At 43.6% G+C, this 21899-nt stretch overlaps 1 long non-coding RNA gene across 6 annotated transcripts in view; it reads left to right on the plus strand.

The window, feature by feature from the left end:
• The window catches only part of LOC113623736 (uncharacterized), a 338863-nt gene that overhangs the window by 147682 nt on the left and 169282 nt on the right, over positions 1–21899 (plus strand). For 5 of the 6 annotated variants that reach the window (XR_003434036.1, XR_003434034.1, XR_003434038.1 and 2 more), the window contains one exon: positions 10111–10229. This is a non-coding gene — a long non-coding RNA (uncharacterized LOC113623736). Of the gene's footprint in view, positions 1–10110; positions 10230–15724; positions 16846–21899 lie in introns of those variants that run through there. The other variant, XR_003434039.1, reaches the window with a different exon arrangement.

Raw genomic sequence — 21899 nt, forward strand, 5'->3', positions numbered from 1 at the left:
ATTATCCCTCCAAATAATCCTCATGTGAAATCATTTTGGAACTCATCTTTGGGAATGGGTGTCAAATCCATTTTATGCACTGTAAAAGAAATAGAATTGTTCTTTATTGTGACCCTGAACTTTTGGCCCCAAATAATATTTACTTAGCTTGTTCATCTACCTTATTTTTCAGACTTGACTCCAAATGACTTTTATATGTAACTGTAAATGTTCAATCAGAAAAGCAGAGGCACTATGAGTGATACAGAACAAGGGATTTATTCTATGGATTAGACTTTACACAGTGTGGGAGCTGGTGAAGATGCATGTTGACACTGCATCTGGAATGGGTCCGAGGTCTCTTTATATCATCAGCTGGGAAGAAAATATAATATGAAGAGTGGGAGAAGGAAGACAAACAGGACTCCACATGGGTCTGTCACTACCACCATCACTGATTATGAGCATGACCCACAGAAGAAGCTCTGCCCCAAAGCTGCACCTGTGTCTGGTATCTGACCCTGGAGTCAGAGAAGCTGGAGCAGGCAATGCAGTGGCAGCTCCTCTGAGTTTTCTGCAGCACAAGGGGAGGCCCCTGGATCAACAACAGTGTGTGCAAGCTGCAGTGACACCTTATACCCTATACCAACCTGCAAATTCTCTCAAGACCAACCCTAAGCCAGCTGTGTACATGGAAGGATGTTCTGGGAAATGTAGTTCATCTGACTACGTTGCTGACGCACAATACCAGCACAGTTATAAAACTCAAGCTTGAGCCCCCAAGGGATGGTTTGCCACCATTGAAAGCAGTCAAAAGCAAATGCCAGTACATGAGTTCCCCAAAGTGCTAGACACAAGGGCAGAATCTTTGGAATGAGTGGCAAATGCTTCCAAGAAGTTCAGATTGACTTCTTTAAAAAAGGACAAATGTTCATTTGGGTGTGTAACATTTTAATATCTTTATGGGGGTTGCAGGGAGTGGGGGGAAGACTAGTCATATTATTTTATAACCACTCCTTCTATTTTCATTATTTCCCCCTCTGGTTCTCAAGTTTACAGATCTTTTTGTTTTTGCTGTTGTTGGTTATATTTTACTTCAACTACGTATTTTTTTTTTTATTGGAGTATAATTGCTTTACAATGGTATGTTAGTTTCAGCTTCACAACAAAATGAATCAGTTATATATATACATATATTCCCATATCTCTTCCCGCTTGCGTCTCCCTCCCTCCCACCCTCCCTATCCCACCCCTCCAGGCGGTCACAAAGCACCGAGCTGATCTCCCTGTGCTATGCGGCTGCTTCCCACTAGCTATCTACCTTACGTTAGGTAGTGTATATATGTCCATGCCTCTTTATCGCTTTGTCACCGTTTACCCTTCCCCCTCCCCATAGCCTCAAGTCCATTCTCTAGTAAGTCTGTGTCTTTATTCCTGTTTCACCCCTAGGTTTTTCATGACATTTTTTTTTCTTAAATTCCATATATATGTGTTAGCATACGGTATTTGTCTCTCTCTTTCTGACTTACTTCACTCTGTATGACAGACTCTAGGTCTATCCACCTCATTACAAATAGCTCAATTTCGTCTCTTTTTATGGCTGAGTAATATTCCATTGTATATATGTGCCACATCTTCTTTATCCATTCATCCAATGATGGACACTTAGGTTGTTTCCATCTCCGGGCTATTGTAAATAGAGCTGCAATGAACATTTTGGTACATGACTCTTTTTGAATTATGGTTTTCTCAGGGTATATGCCCAGTAGTGGGATTGCTGGGTCATATGGTAGTTCTATTTGTAGCTTTTTAAGGAACCTCCATACTGTTCTCCACAGTGGCTGTACCAATTCACATTCCCACCAACAGTGTAAGAGGGTTCCCTTTTCTCCACACCCTCTCCAGCATTTATTGTTTCTAGATTTTTTGATGATGGCCATTCTGACTGGTGTGAGATGATATCTCATTGTAGTTTTCATTTGCATTTCTCTAATGATTAGTGATGTTGAGCATTCTTTCATGTGTTTGTTGGCACTCTGTATATCTTCTTTGGAGAAATGTGTATTTAGGTCTTCTGCCCATTTTGGGATTGGTTTGTTTGTTTTTTTGTTATTAAGCTGCATGAGCTGCTTATAAATTTTGGAGATTAATCCTTTGTCAGTGGCTTCATTTGCAAATATTTTCTCCCATTCTGAGGGTTGTCTTTTGGTCTTCTTTATGGTTTCCTTTGCTGCGCAAAAGGTTTTAAGTTTCATTAGGTCCCATTTGTTTACTTTTGTTTTTATTTCCATTTCTCTAGGAGGTGGGTCAAAAAGGACCTTGCTGTGATTTATGTCATAAAGTGTTCTGCCTATGTTTTCCTCTAAGAGTTTGATAGTTTCTGGCCTTACATTTAGGTCTGTAATCCATTTTGAGCTTATTTTTGTGTATGGTGTTAGGGAGTGATCTAATCTCATACTTTTACATGTACCTGTCCAGTTTTCCCAGCACCACTTATTGAATAGGCTGTCCTTTCTCCCCTGTACATTTCTGCCTCCTTTGTCAAAGATAAGGTGACCATATGTGCGTGCGTTTATCTCTGGGCTTTCTATCCTGTTCCATTGATCTATATTTCTGTTTTTGTGCCAGTACCATACTGTCTTGATTACTGTAGCTTTGTAGTATAGTCTGAAGTCAGGAAGCCTGATTCCTCCAGCTCCATTTTTCGTTCTCAAGATTGCTTTGGCTATTCGGGGTCTTTTGTGTTTCCATACAAATTGTGAAATTTTTTGTTCTAGTTCTGTGAAAAATGCCAGTGGTAGTTTCATAGGGATTGCATTGAATCTGTAGATTGCTTTGGGTAGTAGAGTCATTTTCACAATGTTGATTCTTCCAATCCAAGAACATGGTATATCTCTCCATCTATTTGTATCATCTTTAATTTCTTTCATCAGTGTCTTATAGTTTTCTGTATACAGGTTTTTTGTCTCCCTAGGTAGGTTTATTCCTAGGTATTTTATTCTTTTTGTTGCAGTGGTAAATGGGAGTGTTTTCTTGATTTCACTTTCAGATTTTTCATCCTAGTGTATAGGAATGCCAGAGATTTCTGGGCATTAATTTTGTATCCTGCTACTTTACCGAATTCATTGATTAGCTCTAGTAGTTTTCTGGTAGCATCTTTAGGATTCTCTATGTATAGTATCATGTCATCTGCAAACAGTGACAGCTTTACTTCTTCTTTTCCGATTTGGATTCCTTTTATTTCCTTTTCTTCTCTGATTGCTGTGGCTAAAACTTCCAAAACTATGTTGAATAAGAGTGATGAGAGTGGGCAACCTTGTCTTGTTCCTGATCTTAGTGGAAATGCTTTCAGTTTTTCACCATTGAGGACGATGTTGGCTGTGGGTTTGTCATATATGGCCTTTATTATGTTGAGGAAAGTTCCCTCTATGCCTACTTTCTGCAGGGTTTTATTCATAAATGGGTGTTGAATTTTGTCAAAAGCTTTCCCTGCATCTATTGAGATGATCATATGGTTTTTCTCCTTCAATTTGTTAATATGGTGTATCACGTTGATTGATTTGCGTATATTGAAGAATCCTTGCATTCCTGGAATAAACCCCACTTGATCATGGTGTATGATCCGTTTAATGTGCTGTTGGATTCTGTTTGCTAGTATTTTGTTGAGGATCTTTGCATCTATGTTCATCAGTGATATTGGCCTGTAGTTTTCTTTCTTTGTGACATCCTTGTCTGGTTTTGGTATCAGGGTGATGGTGGCCTCGTAGAATGAGTTGGGGAGTGTTCCTCCCTCTGCTATATTTTGGAAGAGTCTGAGAAGGATAGGTGATAGCTCTTCTCTAAATGTTTGATAGAATTCGCCTGTGAAGCCATCTGGTCCTGGGCATTTGCTTGTTGGAAGATTTTTAATCACAGTTTCAATTTCAGTGCTTGTGATTGGTCTGTTCATATTTTCTATTTCTTCCTGATTCAGTCTTGGCAGGTTGTGCCTTTCTAAGAATTTGTCCATTTCTTCCAGGTTGTCCATTTTATTGGCATAGAGTTGCTTGTAGTAATCTCTCATGATCTTTTGTATTTCTGCAGTGTCAGTTGTTACTTCTCCTTTTTCATTTCTAATTCTATTGATTTGAGTCTTCTCCCTTTTTTTCTTGATGAGTCTGGCTAATGGTTTATCAATTTTGTTTATCCTTTCAAAGAACCAGCTTTTAGTTTTATTGATCTTTGCTATCGTTTCCTTCATTTCTTTTTCATTTATTTCTGATCTGATTTTTATGATTTCTTTCCTCCTGCTAACTTTGGGGTTTTTTTGTTCTTCTTTCTTTAATTGCTTTAGGTGCAAGGTTAGGTTGTTTATTCGAGATGTTTCCTGTTTCTTAAGGTAAGATTGTATTGCTATAAACTTCCCTCTTAGAACTGCTTTTGCTGCATCCTATAGATTTTGAGTCGTCGTGTCTCCATTGTTGTTTGTTTCTAGGTATTTTTTGATTTCCTCTTTGATTTCTTCAGTGATCACTTCGTTATTAAGTAGTGTATTGCTTAGCCTTCATGTGTTTGTATTTTTTACAGATCTTCTCCTGTAATTGATATCGAGTCTCATAGCGTTGTGGTCGGAAAAGATACTTGATACAATTTCAATTTTCTTAAATTTGCCAAGGCTTGATTTGTGACCCAAGATATGATCTATCCTGGAGAATGTTCCATGAGCACTTGAGAAAAATGTGTATTCTGTTGTTTTTGGATGGAATGTCCTATAAATATCAATTAAGTCCATCTTGTTTAATGTATCATTTAAAGCTTGTGTTTCCTTATTTATTTTCATTTTGGATGATCTGTCCATTGGTGAAAGTGGGGTGTTAAAATCCCCTACTATGAATGTGTTACTGTCGATTTCCCCTTTTATGGTTGTCAGTATTTGCCTTATGTATTGAGGTGCACCTATGTTGGGTGCATAAATATTTACAATTGTTATATCTTCCTCTTGGATCGATCCCTTGATCATTATGTAGTGTCCTTCTTTGTCTCTTCTAATCGTCTTTGTTTTAAAGTCTATTTTGTCTGATATGAGAATTGCTACTCCAGCTTTCTTTTGGTTTCCATTTGCATGAAATACCTTTTTCCATCCCCTTACTTTCAGTCTGTATGTGTCTCTAGGTCTGAAGTGGGTCTCTTGTAGACAGCAAATATATGGGTCTTGTTTTTGTATCCATTCAGCCAATCTGTGTCTTTTGGTGGGAGCATTTAGTCCATTTACATTTAAGGTAATTATCGATATGTGTGTTCCCATTCCCATTTTCTTAATTGTTTTGGGTTCGTTATTGTAGGTCTTTTCCTTCTTTTGTGTTTCTTGCCTAGAGAAGTTCCTTTAGCAGTTGTTGTAGAGCTGGTTTGGTGGTGCTGAACTCTCTCAGCTTTTGCTTGTCTGTAAAGGTTTTAATTTCTCCATCAAATCTGAATGAGATCCTTGCTGGGTAGAGTAATCTTGGTTGCAGGTTTTTCTCCTTCAACACTTTCAATATGTCCTGCCACTCCCTTCTGGCTTGCAGAGTTTCTGCTGAAAGATCAGCTGTTAACCTTATGGGGATTCCCTTGTGTGTTATTTGTTGTTTTTCCCTTGCTGCTTTTAATATGTTTTCTTTGTATTTAATTTTTGACAGTTTGATTAATATGTGTCTTGGCATATTTCTCCTTGGATTTATCCTGTATGGGACTCTCTGTGCTTCCTGGACTTGATTAACTATTTCCTTTCCCATATTAGGGAAGTTTTCAACTATAATCTCTTCAAATATTTTCTCAGTCCCTTTCTTTTTCTCTTCTTCTTCTGGAACCCCTATAATTCGAATGTTGGTGCGTTTAATGTTGTCCCAGAGGTCTCTGAGACTGTCCTCAGTTCTTTTCATTCTTTTTTCTTTATTCTGCTCTGCAGTAGTTATTTCCACTATTTTATCTTCCAGGTCACTTATCCGTTCTTCTGCCTCAGTTATTCTGCTATTGATCCCATCTAGAGTACTCCTAATTTCATTTATTGTGTTGTTCATCGTTGCTTGTTTCATCTTTAGTTCTTCTAGGCCCTTGTTAACTGATTCTTGCATTTTGTCCATTCTATTGTCCATTCTATCTCCAAGATTTCGGATCAACCTTACTATCATTATTTTGAATTCTTTTTCAGGTAGACTGCCTATTTCCTCTTCATTTGTCAGGTCTGGTGGGTTTTTATCTTGCTCCTTCATCTGCTGTGTGTTTTTCTGTCTTTTCATTTTGCTTATCTTACTGTGTTTGGGGTCTCCTTTTTTGCAGGCTGAAGGTTCGTAGTTCCTGTTGTTTTTTGTGTCTGTCCCCAGTGGCTAAGGTTGGTTCAGTGGGTTGTGTAGGCTTCCTGGTGGAGGGTACTAGTGCCTGTGTTCTGGTGGATGAGGCTGGATCTTGTCTTTCTGGTGGGCAGGTCCACGTCTGGTGGTGTGTTTTGGGGTGTCTGTAGACTTATTATGATTTTGGGCAGCCTCTCTGCTAATGGGTGGGGTTGTGTTCCTGTCTTGCTAGTTGTTTGGCATAGGATGTCCAGCACTGTAGCTTGCTGGTCGTTGAGTGAAGCTGGGTGCTGGCGTTGAGATGGAGATCTCTCAGAGATTTTTGCTGTTTGATATTATGTGCAGCTGGGAGGCCTCTTGTGGACCAGTGTCCTGAAGTTGGCTCTCCCACCTCAGAGGCACAGCACTGACTCCTGGCTGCAGCACCAAGAGCCTTTCATCCACAGGGGTCCTTAATTTGGGATGATTCGTTGTCTGTTCAGGCATTCCACAGATGCAGGGTATATCAAGTTGATTGTGGAGCTTTAATCCGCTGCTTCTGAGGCTGCTGGGAGAGAGTTCCCTTTCTCTTCTTTGTTCTCACAGTTCCCAGGGGCTCAGCTTTGGATTTGGCCCCGCCTGTGCGTGTAGGTCGCAGGAGGGCGTCTGTTCTTTGCTCAGACAGGACGGGGTTAAAGGAGCCGCTGATTCGGAGGCTCTGGCTCACTCAGGCCGGGGGGTAGGGAGGGTCACGGAGTGCGGGGCGGGCCTGCGGCGGCAGAGGCCGGCGTGACGTTGCAGCCTGAGGCGCGCCGTGCGTTCTCCCGGGGGAGTTGTCCCTGGATCCCGGGACCCTGGCAGTGGCGGGCTGCACAGGCTCTCCGGAAGGGCGTGTGGCTAGTGACCTGTGTTCGCACACAGGCCTCCTGGTGGCGGCAGCAGCGGCCTTAGCGTCTCATGTCTGTCTCTGGGCTCCGCACTTTTAGCCGCGGCTCGCGCCCGTCCCTGGAGCTCCTCAAGCAGCGTTCTTAATCCCCTCTCCTCGTGCACCAGGAAACAAAGAGGGACGTAAAAGTCTCTTGCCTCTTCGGCAGGTCCAGACTTTTCCCCGGACTCTCTCCCGGCTAGCCGCGGCGCACCAACGCCCTGCAGGCTGTGCTCACGCAGCCAACCTCAGTCCTCTCCCGGCGCTCCGACAAAAGCCGGAGCCCCAGCTCCCAGTCCCGCCCGCCCCGGCGGTCGAGCAGACAAGCCCCTCGGCTGGTGAGTTCCCGTCGGCCCGATCCTCTGCGCTGGAATCTGTCCGCTTTGCCCTCCGCACCCCTGTTGCTGTGCTCTCCTCCGCGGCTCCCAAGCTCCCCCACTCCGCCTCCCGAAGTCTCCACCCGCGTAGGGGCTTCCTAGTGTGTGGACACTTTTCCTCCTTCACAGTTCTCTCCCGCTGGTGCAGGACCCGTCCCTATCCTTTTGTCTCTGTTTAGTTTTTTCTTTTGCCCTAACCAGGTACGTGGGGGGTTCCTTGCCTTTTGGGAGGTCTGAGGTCTTCTGCCAGCGTTCAGTAGGTGCTCCGTAGGAGTTGTTCCACGCGTAGATCTACTTCAACTAAGTATTATGGCTGATTCATCAGTTGTTCAAAAGTAATACAAAGGAATGAGTAAATCCTGGGAAAGTATCCCAGAGCTGGCTAATAACTTCTCCCTTCCCAAGGTGGGTGTTCTTGCTGCTTTCTCTTATCATGATATACTCCCTAACTGTAGAGTTTAGAATCCATTTTTTCTCTCGAATTTTGGTCCTCTGGCCTTTCACCACTTCCATGACATCTGTGCAAGTCCTTTCTTGTTATATGGCCCATATCAGCTTCTGTGTTTTAGGTCTTTCTAAAGGCTTTCTCCTTTAACGCTGACAATGTGATATGGATGATCTTATTCTTGTCACCCTAGGCAAACCCAGAAGCCAGCAAAAATGGTCTATGGGTATAAAAAACCTAAATAACAAATGGTGTGGTTAATAAATTACGTTTCTGTCAGCCTGATCTCAGTTTCCTTTTTTATTTCTTAAACAAAGCCTAGAGGCTTATGATCCCTAGTGTATCCACCGCCCTGACATTGCTTCTAAGTTTTAAAAACCGTGTTAAATACACAAACACAAAATTTACTATCCTCACTATTTTTGGGTGTACAGTTCAGTAGCGTTAAGTACATTTACAATGGTGTGCAATCAATATCCAGAACTCTTTTCATCTTGCAAAACTGAAACTCTGTACCCATTAAACAACTCACTTGCCCCTCTTTCTAGCCTCTAGCAATGATCATTCTACTTTCTGTCTCTTTGAATTTGACAACTCTAAGTACCTCATATTAGTGGAATCCTAGAGTATTTGTCTTCCTGTGACTGATTTATTTCACTTAGTATAATGTCCTTAAAGTTTATGCATGTTGTAGAATGTGTTAGAATTTCCTTCCTTTTTAATAATAATACTGAATACTGAATAATACTCCATTGCATATATATACAACATTTTGTTTATCCATTCACCCATCAGTGGACAATTGAGTTGCTTCCACCTTTTTGCTATTGTGAATAATGCTGCTATGAACATGGGTGTACAAATATTTCTTTGAGACCTTGCTTTCAATTTTGGGGGGTATATACCTAGAAGTGTAACTGTTGGATCATATGGTAATTTTATTTTTAATTTCTTCAGGAACTTCCATACCGCTTTCCATAGCAGTTGCACTATTTTACATTTTCACCAACAGTGCACAAGGGTTCCAATTTCTTCACAACCTCACCAACACTTGTTATTTTCTGTGTTCTTTTTTTTTTTTTAAATAGTAACCATCCTAGTGGGTGTGAGGTGATATCTCATTACAGTTTTGATTTGCATTTCCTTAATAATTAATGATGTCGAATATCTTTTCATGCTTGCTGTCCATTTGTATATCTTCCTTAGAGAAATGTCAATAGCTCAATTCTTTTTATCACTGGATAATATTCCATTGTATTGATGTACTACATACAGTTTATTTATCCATTCATATATTAAAGGACATCTTGCTTTCAAGTTTTGGCAATTATGAATAATGCCTCCATAACAATTGTGGGCAAGTTTTGCATGGACATAAGTTTTCAACTCATTTTGGTAAATTTCAAGGAGCATGACTGCTGAATCATATGGTGAGAGTATGTTTAGTTTTACCCTATCTTCCAAAGTGCCTGTACCATTTTGCATTCCTACCAGCAATGAATGAGAGTTCTTGTGGCTCTACATTCTTGTCAGCGTTTGATGTCAAAGAATAGAAGAGGGAGTAGATAGTAGACGAGATTATACCCACCCCTTCCTCTGGAGCTCCCGCTGCTGCACTGAAATATGTGTTTCTATGTCTCTCTTGAGGCCAATCTACTTATTCATCTTTGTATAGTAAGAAGTATAGGGTCTGGCAGAGAGTAGATGCTCACTATTTGTGGAATAAATAAGTAAAACAGTCACAAGTGATATTACCAGTTTCTGGAGAAATCTCTGTGGCAGTGATTCTTAACCTTGTCTGCACATTGGAACCACTAGGGAAACCGCAGGAAAATGCGGAAGGCTAGGTCTCACTCTCAGAATTTCTAATTTGGATGTTTTTGGGTAAGGCCTGGACATGAGGATTTTTTAAATATTGCCAGGTGACGGTAATACAGGTATCCCCCAATTTTTGAAAGTTCCCTTTCCACCACATCACTTTTATGAAAGACTATGTTAGTACCTGTTTTTGCTAAAAACAACAACAAAAATCCAGGGAGGATTTTCGCTTTTACAGAAAATGGTGAAAAGCTAAAATAACGTCAAGCATTTGTTTTGCAGGGAGCAGTTAAAGAGGCAGAGTTTCACCCCAAGCAGTGAGAGTGGCACCATCCAGCTCCCTCTCCGGGAACCGTACTCAGCATCTCAGCATCAAGCTGCCAGAGCTCTGAACTGTGCCTGTGAGTATCTGTGCGTTATCTTGATTTATTTAGTGCATCCGCATGCAAGATGCATCCTAAGGTAATTGCTTTTTTGATTTACACCATCTTGGCTTCAAATGGTTTCATAGGAACGTTCTACTTCCCGAAAGCAGGGGAAACCTGCTGTATACAGTCCAGACTAAGAACCACTCGAGGGAGCGTAAGAATCACTTGGAGGGCTTGTTAAAACACAGATTGCTGGGCTTCACCCCCAGAGTGTCTGATTCAGTAGGTTTAGGGCCCAGGAATTTGCATTTTTAACCAGCTCCCAGGTGATGCTGATGTTGCTGGCCCAGAATAGAATAGACTAGAGAGAGAGATCTCATTCAGCTGTGAACAACCCACTCTTCCTTTCTCTTATTAACTTCATAATTGTCCCCAGGGATGGACTTATGAGTAGTGTACTCTTACTAGATATTTTAAATATTTTAATATATACCCTTATACTTCCCCCAAAAGAATTTGCAGTGGTAGTATGATTTGAAGAGAAAGCGAAAAAGTTCTCTGGTAATTTACTAATTCATTTTTTTGGCTATTAAAAGCTTATCAAGGCCTTTATCACAAATATTACATATAATGCAGATTTCCTCCTTGGAGGAAATAGAACCCTGGGCTCAGCGGGGAGAAAGAAGATACTGAAGGCAGACTAGGATGGGGACATGCAAAAGTACTGACTTAATATCCACCGGGAACTGCCTGGGTTTTGACCCTCAGGTTTTGATTCCTGACAGCCCAGGAATCCTGTCTTCAGTCACTGGCTGTTCTGTTCCTTATCTCCACTTGTCCCCACCCCAGCATGAATCATACCCTAACCTCCCAGACTGACTAAGTACTGCAACCTCTTCTGTTCTCCTGTTCAAGTTCCTCTTTGATCAACACTTTTTGCCTCTCTGGGTTTCAGCCGTGTCATCTGTCAAGTGGGGAAAGGAGGATGAGGGAACAAGCGAAGAGGCCAACTTGGATATTTGGTCACTGTGATTTCTACACTAATTCCCTAGCTTTGGGGCAGAGTAGCACAAAGGCTGGCAAACCTCAGCTTCGCTCTGGAATACCCAGCCTCAGAAAGAGACTGAAGGGAAGTGAGTTGGCTCTTCCTTATTCGCCTTATGGGGTCAACCCGGTGTAGAGAAAAGAGACCTGGACTGAGAATTAGGCGTCCTAGGTATCACCTGAAAACAAACCAACAAACAAAAAAAAAACGCACAACCTAAAAGTTGAGTGTTTTATTCTGGGACCTTACAGAGGACTATAGCCTGGGAGACAGCTTCTCAGATAGCTCTGAGGACTGTTCCAAAAAGGTAAGAAAGGAACCAGCTTATGTAGGAGTTTTGCTGAAAACATGTAGTCAAATATCAAAAGATTGCTGCTAGTCACAAAAAAACAGACTTCTCAAGTTAATGACTTCAGTGCTTTTCTATGTATGGAAAGGTGCAAGAGTCTGGGCTCATTGAAATTATTCCTTTGAAAGGCATCTTAACAATCTAGGGCTAGTATCCTGTTTTTCTCCATCCTGACTTCCCCTCAGGGTGCACCGTCAGGGGCGGCTACAGTGGCTGGTGGCTTGATGGTGTGGTCCCAGTTCTACTTTCCACCTTCTATGAGATTTGGGGCAGTCATTTCACCTTTATGGGCCTTCTTGTTCCCTCCTTTGTTAAATAGAGTTAGCTACGGCATGGGCGTGTTTGGAGGATCAAATGAGAGATTGGAAGTGAAAGCACATGGTGCTTATCAAATTATATATTTTATATTGGGGCCCAGGAGCCCACTGTCCTTCCAGAATATTGTAACTGAGAAGGGGCACCACAGTACTTGTATCTTCACCCCATTCTATAAACATCGTCAAACATGGTAGAACATACCCAAATAAACCAGAATGCATTTGTGCTCATAAAGAAAGATATGGCAGAAGCTCAGTTGGAAATCCAATCCAGGTTGGTTCCAGAAACACACATTTTATACCAAATTTTGCATCCGTGATTCCCCTACTCCTCATACACATCCCACCTTTCAGCTCAGTCCCTGGGCTATATTCTTTTTCTCTAGCTCATAATCCCCAAACTCAAGGGAAAATATCCTTGCTGGGCTCTGACTCTCAAAAGGAAGAGAGAAGATTGCCAGTGGCGTAGAAAGGACAATGCTGCTAGCCCCTGAACAGACCCCGGCACCTTCTAAAGGAGAAACCTCTTGTAAGCTGTGCTGTTCCATGAGCAGTGGGCCTTGGCCAAACCAGAACTGAGGAACTCTCCTCCCTTCATTGAACATTTAGAACTGTATTTTAGGTTGTTTTGTTGGTTTTATAATAAGTATGCATGACTTTAGTAAGCAGAGGAACCAAGGATTTTTATTTAACTATAAAAATACTTTATTATTGGTAGAACATTGGTCAGAATTGTTACTGTATTCTGTTTTTGTTGATTGTTTTGAAGTATACATATATAATAGGGACAATATTTTGAGAGTACTAAACCAATGTTATTTTCATCCTCTGTAACTCATAGATCCTAGAGTTACTGAGGCTCCCATATCAACCCAGACCAGAATAGAGAAGATACTCCTTTAGCTGTTATCCATGAGGCCTGGTGTCCCACAGGATAGGAGGCTATGGTGAGGATTGTTCATTCTGAAGATGGACATGTGTGGGAAAGGAGAGACAGTAGATCCAGAGGGAGATAGAGATGGTCAAATGCCAATGCCGGGGTTCTAGGCCCTCCTTCCTGGCTGAACCTCAAGGTCAGGAGACTGTAGAGACATCTGGCTGGGCATCGGGGAGCCCAGGTTAATTGGATTTGGTGACTCCATTCTCAGGGCATGATCTGGAGAGGCTGCAGGCCTCTAGGAGCCCAGACTTTAGCTTCTCTATATCCAACCTGGAAAGAATGATGGTGTGGTCTCAGAGAAGGCAGGAGAGCAGAGGCACTTCTCTATAGCCTGTGTGTGGCATATAGCGTATCTAGGAATTCCCAACTGCCTTAGTAAGGTAACACAAAGGGGCTTAGGCCTGATGGAATAGCCAATCTGGAGTCAGGATGAAAAAAACGCCAGTATGTAGATGCTTTTTAAAATCAGAAGGAGTGTGTCTGAGAACTCAGGCTCCAGGTATGTGTGCCAGTGAGAAACAAAAGATTGGATGAGGCCAGTCCAGAGGCCAGGCTAGGAAGCAGGAAACATGTGGATCTGAGTCCTCCTCTCTCCTGGTGCTGTGAGGTCATATAAGCTCCCACTTACCCCAAATGTCTTTTAAAAAGGAGTGGGAGAGGAAATGGAGAGAACTGAGCATTTTTGCAAACTCTGGATCATTCAAAAGAGATTATTTAAATGGAACAAATGGAGATACGGATGATTTGAAACTTTTCCACCTCTCACTACTCATGGGTTGGGAATTTGAGGGGGAAATTAGATCAGTTATGGAAAGATAAAGAAGTTTTATTTCCTTTGTACAACTGAGTAGTGCAATGTGTAAAACTCCAGTGCTGCTCCACATATGTGCTGTTAGATGATATCAATTGTTTACCCCTTGGTTTTGCGTGCTTTCTTGATTTGCACAATATTTAGTCCTAGAGTCCTTGAAAAACAATCTACACACACGTAGTAACATCATAGCCCAGTTACTGCCGTGACCACAGCCCTGATTCTGAGTCACCAGACTCCACACCTTGTCTGAGGTCACTCTGGGTTCTAAAGGCACCTGGAACACTTCTGTGAGCTATCATTCAAATATTTTGCCTACTTTCATCATCCCAGCTTTATATCCTTCTAGAAGAAATGCCCAAGAATTGTGTTATAGTCCCCAATTTTAAAAAGTAGTTTTCAGAGTGTTTTATTTGTGTTATGTCATATTGTTCCAACAACTCTGTGAGTCAGATGGAAGAAATGGTAGTAGTTCCATTTTACAGTAAAAAAATCAATTCCCAGAAGCTTAAGTGTTATCAGTCAGGGCCCAGTCATGAAAACAGAAAGCATATTAGGTCCTTCAAGAGAGAGAATTCATTATAGGGGATTGGTTGCAGGCATTTGTGTACTCAAACTGTTCACACCAGCTTGTGAAATTCAGCGATGCCATCTTGATAGTTGAAAATTATACATGGTGAATGATCTATATTACAAAAATCGTATATATTACAAATCAGGTTTCTTTTTGTTTTTGTTTTCCGGAGAGCTGGTTATTAAATATTTACCAGCACATCACTGGTTATAGGTATTGGAGGACTGGGAAAAAAGGGAACATTGACGTAACAGAGATAGTAACTGGAGGAAGCAGTTACCATCCCAGGACCAGAAAACGAAGGAAAGAGGTTGGGTTACGAAAACCTAGGAGGTCAGAGGAGGGCCCCCCAGAGCCTGGGCTCAGACTGCAGAGGGGTGGCTGCCCCCCTGGTGCTGATACACCTGAGGGGCACAATGATACTGCATAGGGGTGCTGAAGGAGCATGGAGGCCACAACCTACCACTGATGCTGGGGTGAATCTGATAGGGATAGCAAGCCAGCAGAAAGGAGTGTGTCCTTCCTCCTCCTCCTGCCTTGAGTCTCCCTCAAGTGCCCCTATTGGCAGAGCTTAACAGAGAGCAGCGGCAAAGGAGAAATGTGGTTTGCAGAATCCCTAGCCGCAGTGTTTAAAGCCACATACAGAAGATGGGTGGGGGTGAGAGACAATAGCTTAAAAACTAGCACATTAAGGGACTTGCCAAAGGTCACATAGTGTCATCTACCTTGTTCCCTTGATATTTCAGGGCCTAGGCAAGTCCCTGGTATATCATATGCACTCAGTAAACAATTGTGGAAGGAAGGAAAGAAGGCAGGCCAGAATGGCCCAGCACACAAAGGCGAGAAGAGTCCAAAATATCCTTGGTCTCCACTCCCCCACCCCCAGTGTAAGCACAGTCACAGCATGGAGTATGTCTTTATACTTGACCCGGTTGTCTCCCAGTGCTGCTGTGGGAGCTGCCTAAGGAGGTACTACAGCCTGGTGCTTTGGAGAAATGATATGGCTTCAAATCCCAGACCAACTATTTAAGAGTTGTGTGGCCTTGGGCAAATTACTCAACATCTCTAAGCCTTGGTTTCCTCCTCTATAAAATGGAGAGAATAATAGCGTGTAAGGCTTAAACAAGGTAACAATTGTTTGTGGCACCTGTTCAATCAGCGCTCACTGTTACTCCCACCCTACACCCCAGAAGGGTGATCAGATAAATGGCCAACTGAGGCCAGGCTGGGGCCAGTGATCCCGTCGTTGTTCTGGGCTTCCCCTCCCTGCTCCCCAGTGCTGGCCAAGACCCGGGCTGGAGGAGCAGGGATCTGCCCAGGGCTGCTACAGTCAGGCCAAGGGTTGCAAGATGGAGGCCAGGCTGGCCAGACCCAGGCTCGGCAGCCCCGGAGGCTCCCATACACGGCACTGGAAACCTCACTGCGACTTGGAGATGGGAATCTGTGTGTTTCCTAACAGCTCTATGTTTCAAAGCAAGTTTACTCCCGACAGAGACAAACGCGGGTGTGGCGGTTCCTTGCATTCAAAACGAAACAGAAGAAAAGAAAACAAAGAGAACCCCTGCCCCCAAGCCCCGGAAGGCCTGCAGACCTTTTCCCAGGCAAAATGTGCAGCGAAAGAGGAGGGAGCGCCTTTGTGGCTGCTGCCCGGATTTAAAGCCTAGGAGCGCAGCCCTCTCGGGGGCTCAACTACGGGGTCCCGCGCCTCAAAGGCACCGCGGCCCCAAAGGCGGGGCGGGTGAGGCTTGTCCCGCCCAACGCCGGTCCGAGCCGCTCTCCCAACCGGGTCCGGGCCGCGAAGGGCGGGAGCACCGCCGGGCTGAACGCGCCCTGCCCCGGGAAGCACCCGCTCCCCCTGCCGGAATCCCGGGAATGTCGCCGGTACGGGAAGCATCTGGACGGCCTCTAGGCAGAGGGAGGGGTCAAACCTGGAATTTCTCGGGTGCTTTTGCACAAATTCCCCTCAGGTTTTTCAGCCCCGTGAAGTTGAAGCCCACGAGTGTGAGAAGGAAGTCGCCTGCTTCTTCTCGGGGCCGACTTTGTCGTGGCAAAGGCTCCTAATCCCCGCTCTACAAGCACCCAAACGCTCGGATACCCTTCCCGGCTCGAAAGATCCCTTCTTTGTGTCTGAGAGAGGAAAGCCTTCCCCGCCTGGAAACCCACAGGGCCAGCCCGGGCAGGTGTTTCCAGCTGGATTGTCGCCATCTTGTGGCAGGATTGGGTGGCCACACTGGCGCATCGGCCAGACCATCCTGTCTACGACTTTTTAAGGTCCCAGAAGTACCTTTCCTTCTTTCCCCCAACCATCTAGGAATAGAAGAATTTAAATCATGTTCCCTGGGCACAGGAGTTGAACTATGAGGCGTCTGTCCACTCCTCGCTCAACTGCACGAACGGTGTCTTCCTAAAGGCAGCCAAGCGTTAGCTGAAGAGACCAGCCTTACTGAGGGGCTCTGCCTCCTCAGGCACAAGAACCCACCTGAACGAGGTGCCCATCCCCCACCAATTTCCCACGATACAAACTAACGATTAAGAAGGCAGAGTCCTGCTCCTACTGCTTAGTAATGTTATTCTGCTTGATGAGTATTATTAAAGGACCCCTGTTATTAAAGACTCCCTGTTATTATTGTTATTATTATTATTTAGCACGTAAAATGTATTCTGTAGTTTCAAAATACTCCGGCTGTTATCTCCTTGGGCTTTCCAAACACTTCAGAGAGGCAGGCAGGTGACAACTTCATTTTATATAATAGGGAAACTGAGACACTGTAATTAGTAACAAGTTCATGGATTGATGAGTCAACAGTAGTCGTTTCTTCCTGGATGATTTCTGTCTTAACTCTGAAGTGTCATAGATGCCAGTAGATGATAAATAGACACCCCAACTTGGGAGACTAGTTTCTCTCACCCACTTTTATGACCCATTGTAAATACATTAGAAACCCAGTCCCAGAAACTTTAAAACTTATGAGTCATGTGTTCATTGCATTGAACATATGGGTGATGTTAATTGCATTTTATTTTATTTTTACAAGTCAAACACAACCCATTAAAGTAAAAAAGCAAGGATGTTACAATCAGTAGACCAGATGTACCTTGATCTGGAGGATAAATTGGTTTTCAAGCCATTCATTCATTATGAAAATACCCCATTCATTAGACATAACAATCATAAAAAAGACCAATAAAAAAACGACCATCTTATTTTAAAGTCTATTATCTTCTTAGAGACAAGAAAAACTCTTTTCTGCTTTCAGACTTTCTTCTTTTCAAAAAAGTTTTCAGTCTTATGAGTAGGTGCACTCATATTACCAGAGGGCCTTAAGTTTCTTCAATAACTTTTTTCTTTCCAAAAGCAGCAACAAAATTAATTGCTTTGCTCTGCTCATAGAAAGTGGTCATATAATGCACTCCCCTTCTCCCTCTTCATCCCTCCTTCCCCCCAAAAGAAATATATCCTGTCATTCTGGAAGTCTCCAGTGGAAAGCCTTGGGCTTGAATTTGAAGCTGGGTCAGGGATGAAGCAAAGGAGGGTTTGAGAGCCTTGTCCTATCCCCAGTTGCTGAGTTAGCTTAGCCCCCAGCAAAGCTATAAAGTTGAGGAAGTTTGTCCTTGGAGGTTTCTCATCCAACCTTTAGTGTTCTGTTTTTACACAGTTCTCACCCAAAATAATAAATTTCTAAATGTACATGTTTAAAGAAGTTAAAGGAGTTGTTTTCTGGTTTGGGGGGGAGTCAGGCTAGACTTCTTAACCTTCCCTTATATTCATTCAACTCATTCATTCACTCAGAAGGGATGTATTTATAAATTGCATTAATAAATAGCTACTCTTGATGGGCCTATGATAAGCAAGGCACTCAAATTCATTATTCTTATGCAGCAGTCCTTTAAAGGAGATTCTCATTATCCCCACTTTACAGGTGAGAAAACTAAAGTTAAAAAAAAAAATCTCAAAAAACCTGCTTATAGTCACACAGCTAGAGGGACAGCTGGGATAGGAACATAAGGTTGCAACTTCTGTGCACTCAGAAATATGAAGCTCCCTTCACCCTCTGGATTCCTTCAGGTAGGAAAACAAGACTCAGGAGTGTGATAGGTAAAGAGGAAATGAATTGAAAAATAATAGAGTGACAAAACATTCCCGGCCAGCCTCATCCTTTTGTCTCTGTCTTAGGCCAGCTGCACACGGTGGAATAGGGTGATGGGTTGATGGAGAAGCACATGACTCTCCAAACTTTTTCAGACTCCTTCAACTTCCAGCCAATGGGGAAGAGGGTTCTCCAAGGAAATCCCAGCCTTCACCGGGTATGAAGAAGGTCCAAAGCCCTAGGCAGTCCTAGTTAGAAAACAAATATGTAGGTGTTTACTAATGTGGCAAATGGGAATTTTTCCAGGTGGTACAGTATACACTGAATAAGGAAAGGGTAACATAACAATGGGGGCGGTGACTTCCACTTAATTGTGAGATTTAAGAAATTGATAGGAAATTGACAGGCATTGTGGAACAGTGTTTGAGAGCACTTCTCTGGAACCAGACTGACTGTATTGAAATCCCAGCTCCATCACTTATTAGCTGTATGACCTTGGGCCAGTAATTTGGCCTATCTGTGCCTCAGTTTCTTCATCTGTAAAATAGGAGTGATTATAGTACCTGCCTCATAAGGTTGATGTGAAGATTATATGAGTTAATATATGTGCTTAGAGCAGTGTCTGGTCCATGGTAAATACAATGCAATTATTCGTATTTATTATCATTATGGTGGAGAGAAACTTTTCAGTCAAACTTATCTGGGCTCCTATCCCTGCTAGGTAGTCCTGGATAAGTTACCCAACCTCATTGAGCTTCAGTGTTCTCATCTATAAAATAGGGTAATAACACCTATGTAGGCAGGGGCATTGTAAGGAGTGAGATAACATGTATGAAAATACCACAGTATTGGTCACATAGTAGTAGCTCAATAAATTCCCCTTTCCTTCCTTTCTTTAATTTAATATTAATGAACTTTTTGGGGTGTGTTTAGTGGTAGCAAAAGAATAGTAAAAATGAAAATATATGTAAACTATAAATATATCTCATAATTAAACTATATAAATTAAGATATCTTTTGTGTTAAAAAGAGAACTCTGGGGACTTCCCTGGTGGTCCAGTGGTTGAGAATCCATCTTGCAATGCAGGGGATGCTGGTTCCATCCCTGGTTGGGGAACTAAGATCCCACGTGCCACGGGGCAACTAAGCCCGTGGGCCACAACTACTGAGCCCACGCGCTCTGGAGCCCACGGGAAACCCGATCACCACAGCTAGAGAGAAGCCCTCGCGCTGCAATGAAGGATCCCACGTGCCCCAACTAAAACCCAAAGCAGCCAATAAATAAATAAAGCTTAAAAAAATAAAGAGAACTCTGTGGCTGTAGGGATGTCATAGCACCCAGACATAAAATGGCAGCCAAGCAGGCCTGTTCCTCGGGAAAACTGTGGGGCATGTCAACAGCAAGCCTATCCCCCTCTTTCTGTGCAGTGTTTTGGTGGGGTTCAACCCTGCCTTCCTCTTCAGACTGTTTGGAGGCAGGATCTTTGGGAGGAGCAGGGGATGGGGTGAGGAAAGTGACTTGGAATGACTCACCCAGGGGTCACCATGCTCACCATTGCTTCAGCCCCTTTCCTTTTTCCTTGAAGTCGAGGTCTAAGGGACTGCAGCAGGGCTGAGATGGAGGGAGAGGCTCAGGGTGGGCTTCTGGCACTCTACGACACCCTGGACCAGGTAGGGGTCCAGAGCACCCTTGCTCCTTGCTCCTCAAAGGGTGGCATCAGGAGCATCCAGGGTCCTGTTAGAAATGCAGAATCTCAGGTCCCACTCAAGACCTACTGAATCAGAATATTGTTTTAACAAGATTCTCAGGAGGTTTAGATGCACATCACAGTTTGGGAAGCACTGAGGTAGAGCCCATGAAGCCCACAGTAGCCACTTGGTCTGTATGGATGCTGGGATTGGGGCATCTGCTTTAAAGTGTGTGTCTCCTCTTTGTTTCCTCTTCCCTTGAACCCACACTGTGTGCCTTATAAATGGAGCAGACAGTGGCTTACTATGGTGAGAGTGGCCACTTTAATTGATCATAACTCGCAAGATGCACAGAACTGGGAGGTGGCCCAGATGACAACTGAAAACTCACTTTGGTAGCAGGCAGGGTTGTGAGGGCAACAATCAGTCAGGCCGTATCTATGGAGCACCTATATGTATCAGGTGCCTACCGTGTGCAAGCACTGTGGATGACACAAAGAGATAGCATGGTATGTTGGAAAGCACTGATCTGGGAGTCATCAGGAGATCTGGGCTCTGGTCCAAAATACATTGTTAAGTAGCTGGGCAATTCCCCTCACCCCTCAACATCTTCCTTTCCCGTCTGAAAAACGTGTGGGTCAGATTAGAGAATACTAAATTCCCATCCAAATCTAAAGAGATGTGATCCTAGTAGCCCTAGCCTCAAAACCTTAGTCTAATTGAATAGACAAAATGATTTTAAATGATTACACATGAAACAGAGGGCAACCCAGGACAGGATGTGATTAAGGGCCGACTTGTGCGGAACTGGCAGCCTAGGGATCAAGGACTCCTGGAAGCGGTGTGTAAAGGGCAGTGTCTGGAACCTCCCTAAACTCCTCCTCCCCAGCTAAACTCGCTCCCAGAGCCAATAGTGGGCTGAGGGGAGGGAGCCCGGGCTGGACTTCCATACGTAGCCACTAGGTGGCGCTGTCCTGATGTGAAATCTATGGCTGGCAGCGACGCTTCAAGGGAAAACCTTTGCTGCCCCTCTGGCTAAAGGGACAATACTGGCTTCCAGACCTTAGAAACACGGGTTTCTAAGATGCTGAGGAACTCAGAGCACAGGGTCATCTTGTGTCTAAGCAGGAATCAGTTCAGTGCATACGTTCCGCCCTGCTCAGCTGACATGAAGGAAGAGACCAGCAAGAATGTCAGCAGAGAGCACACGAAAGAGCCCACCTTCTTACACACACACCCCTTTTTGGCCATCGAGGTGTAGGGAACCCCCCTTCCCACACTAGGTCTCTACCCCCACTTTCTTGTCCTGATTCTCACTTGCCCTACAAATAGCAGGGAATTTGAGCCTGAGTCAGAAGCCCTCCCTCCACATGCCCACCTACAGGAGAGCTTCGTTCTCCCATGGAGAGGGAGAGGCTCCAATCCGGTCACTTTGTCCTGAGGTGAGCAGTGTCCACTCCAGAGCTACCAGCACTCTTCAACATTCTCTCCATTTCATTTCCCTGCAAAAGGGGGTGTGTGGAAGGCAACCGTAGCATGTATGAAGGCTCTCCTATGTGCCAAACTCTGGGCTAGGTGCTTTGCATGTATTGCTCCGGAGTCTACTTCCTCTGCCCTGGTTCCCACTCCCCACTCCCACTCTGCCCTTGAAAAACAACACAAACAAACTGAAACCTTGTGAACTCTCAGCAATTACTCTGAAGCTAGGCGAAAGTGCACAGAACTTGCAGCCCTCACACCTTGGTCATTTTCAATTCCCTTTCTTGACAGCCATGTGACAGTGTGATGTCATTTAACCTTTCTGAGCCTCAATTTTCACATCTGTAAAATGAAGTAGAAGCTATATAGAAACCAATTTTTTATTTTAAAATTTCTTATTGTAGTAACTTT

Source organism: Aethalodelphis obliquidens, unplaced genomic scaffold (genome assembly GCF_003676395.1).
Source record: "Aethalodelphis obliquidens isolate GAN/ISIS:26980383/991018 unplaced genomic scaffold, ASM367639v1 scaffold12, whole genome shotgun sequence".
Classification (NCBI taxonomy): Eukaryota; Metazoa; Chordata; class Mammalia; order Artiodactyla; family Delphinidae; genus Aethalodelphis; species Aethalodelphis obliquidens.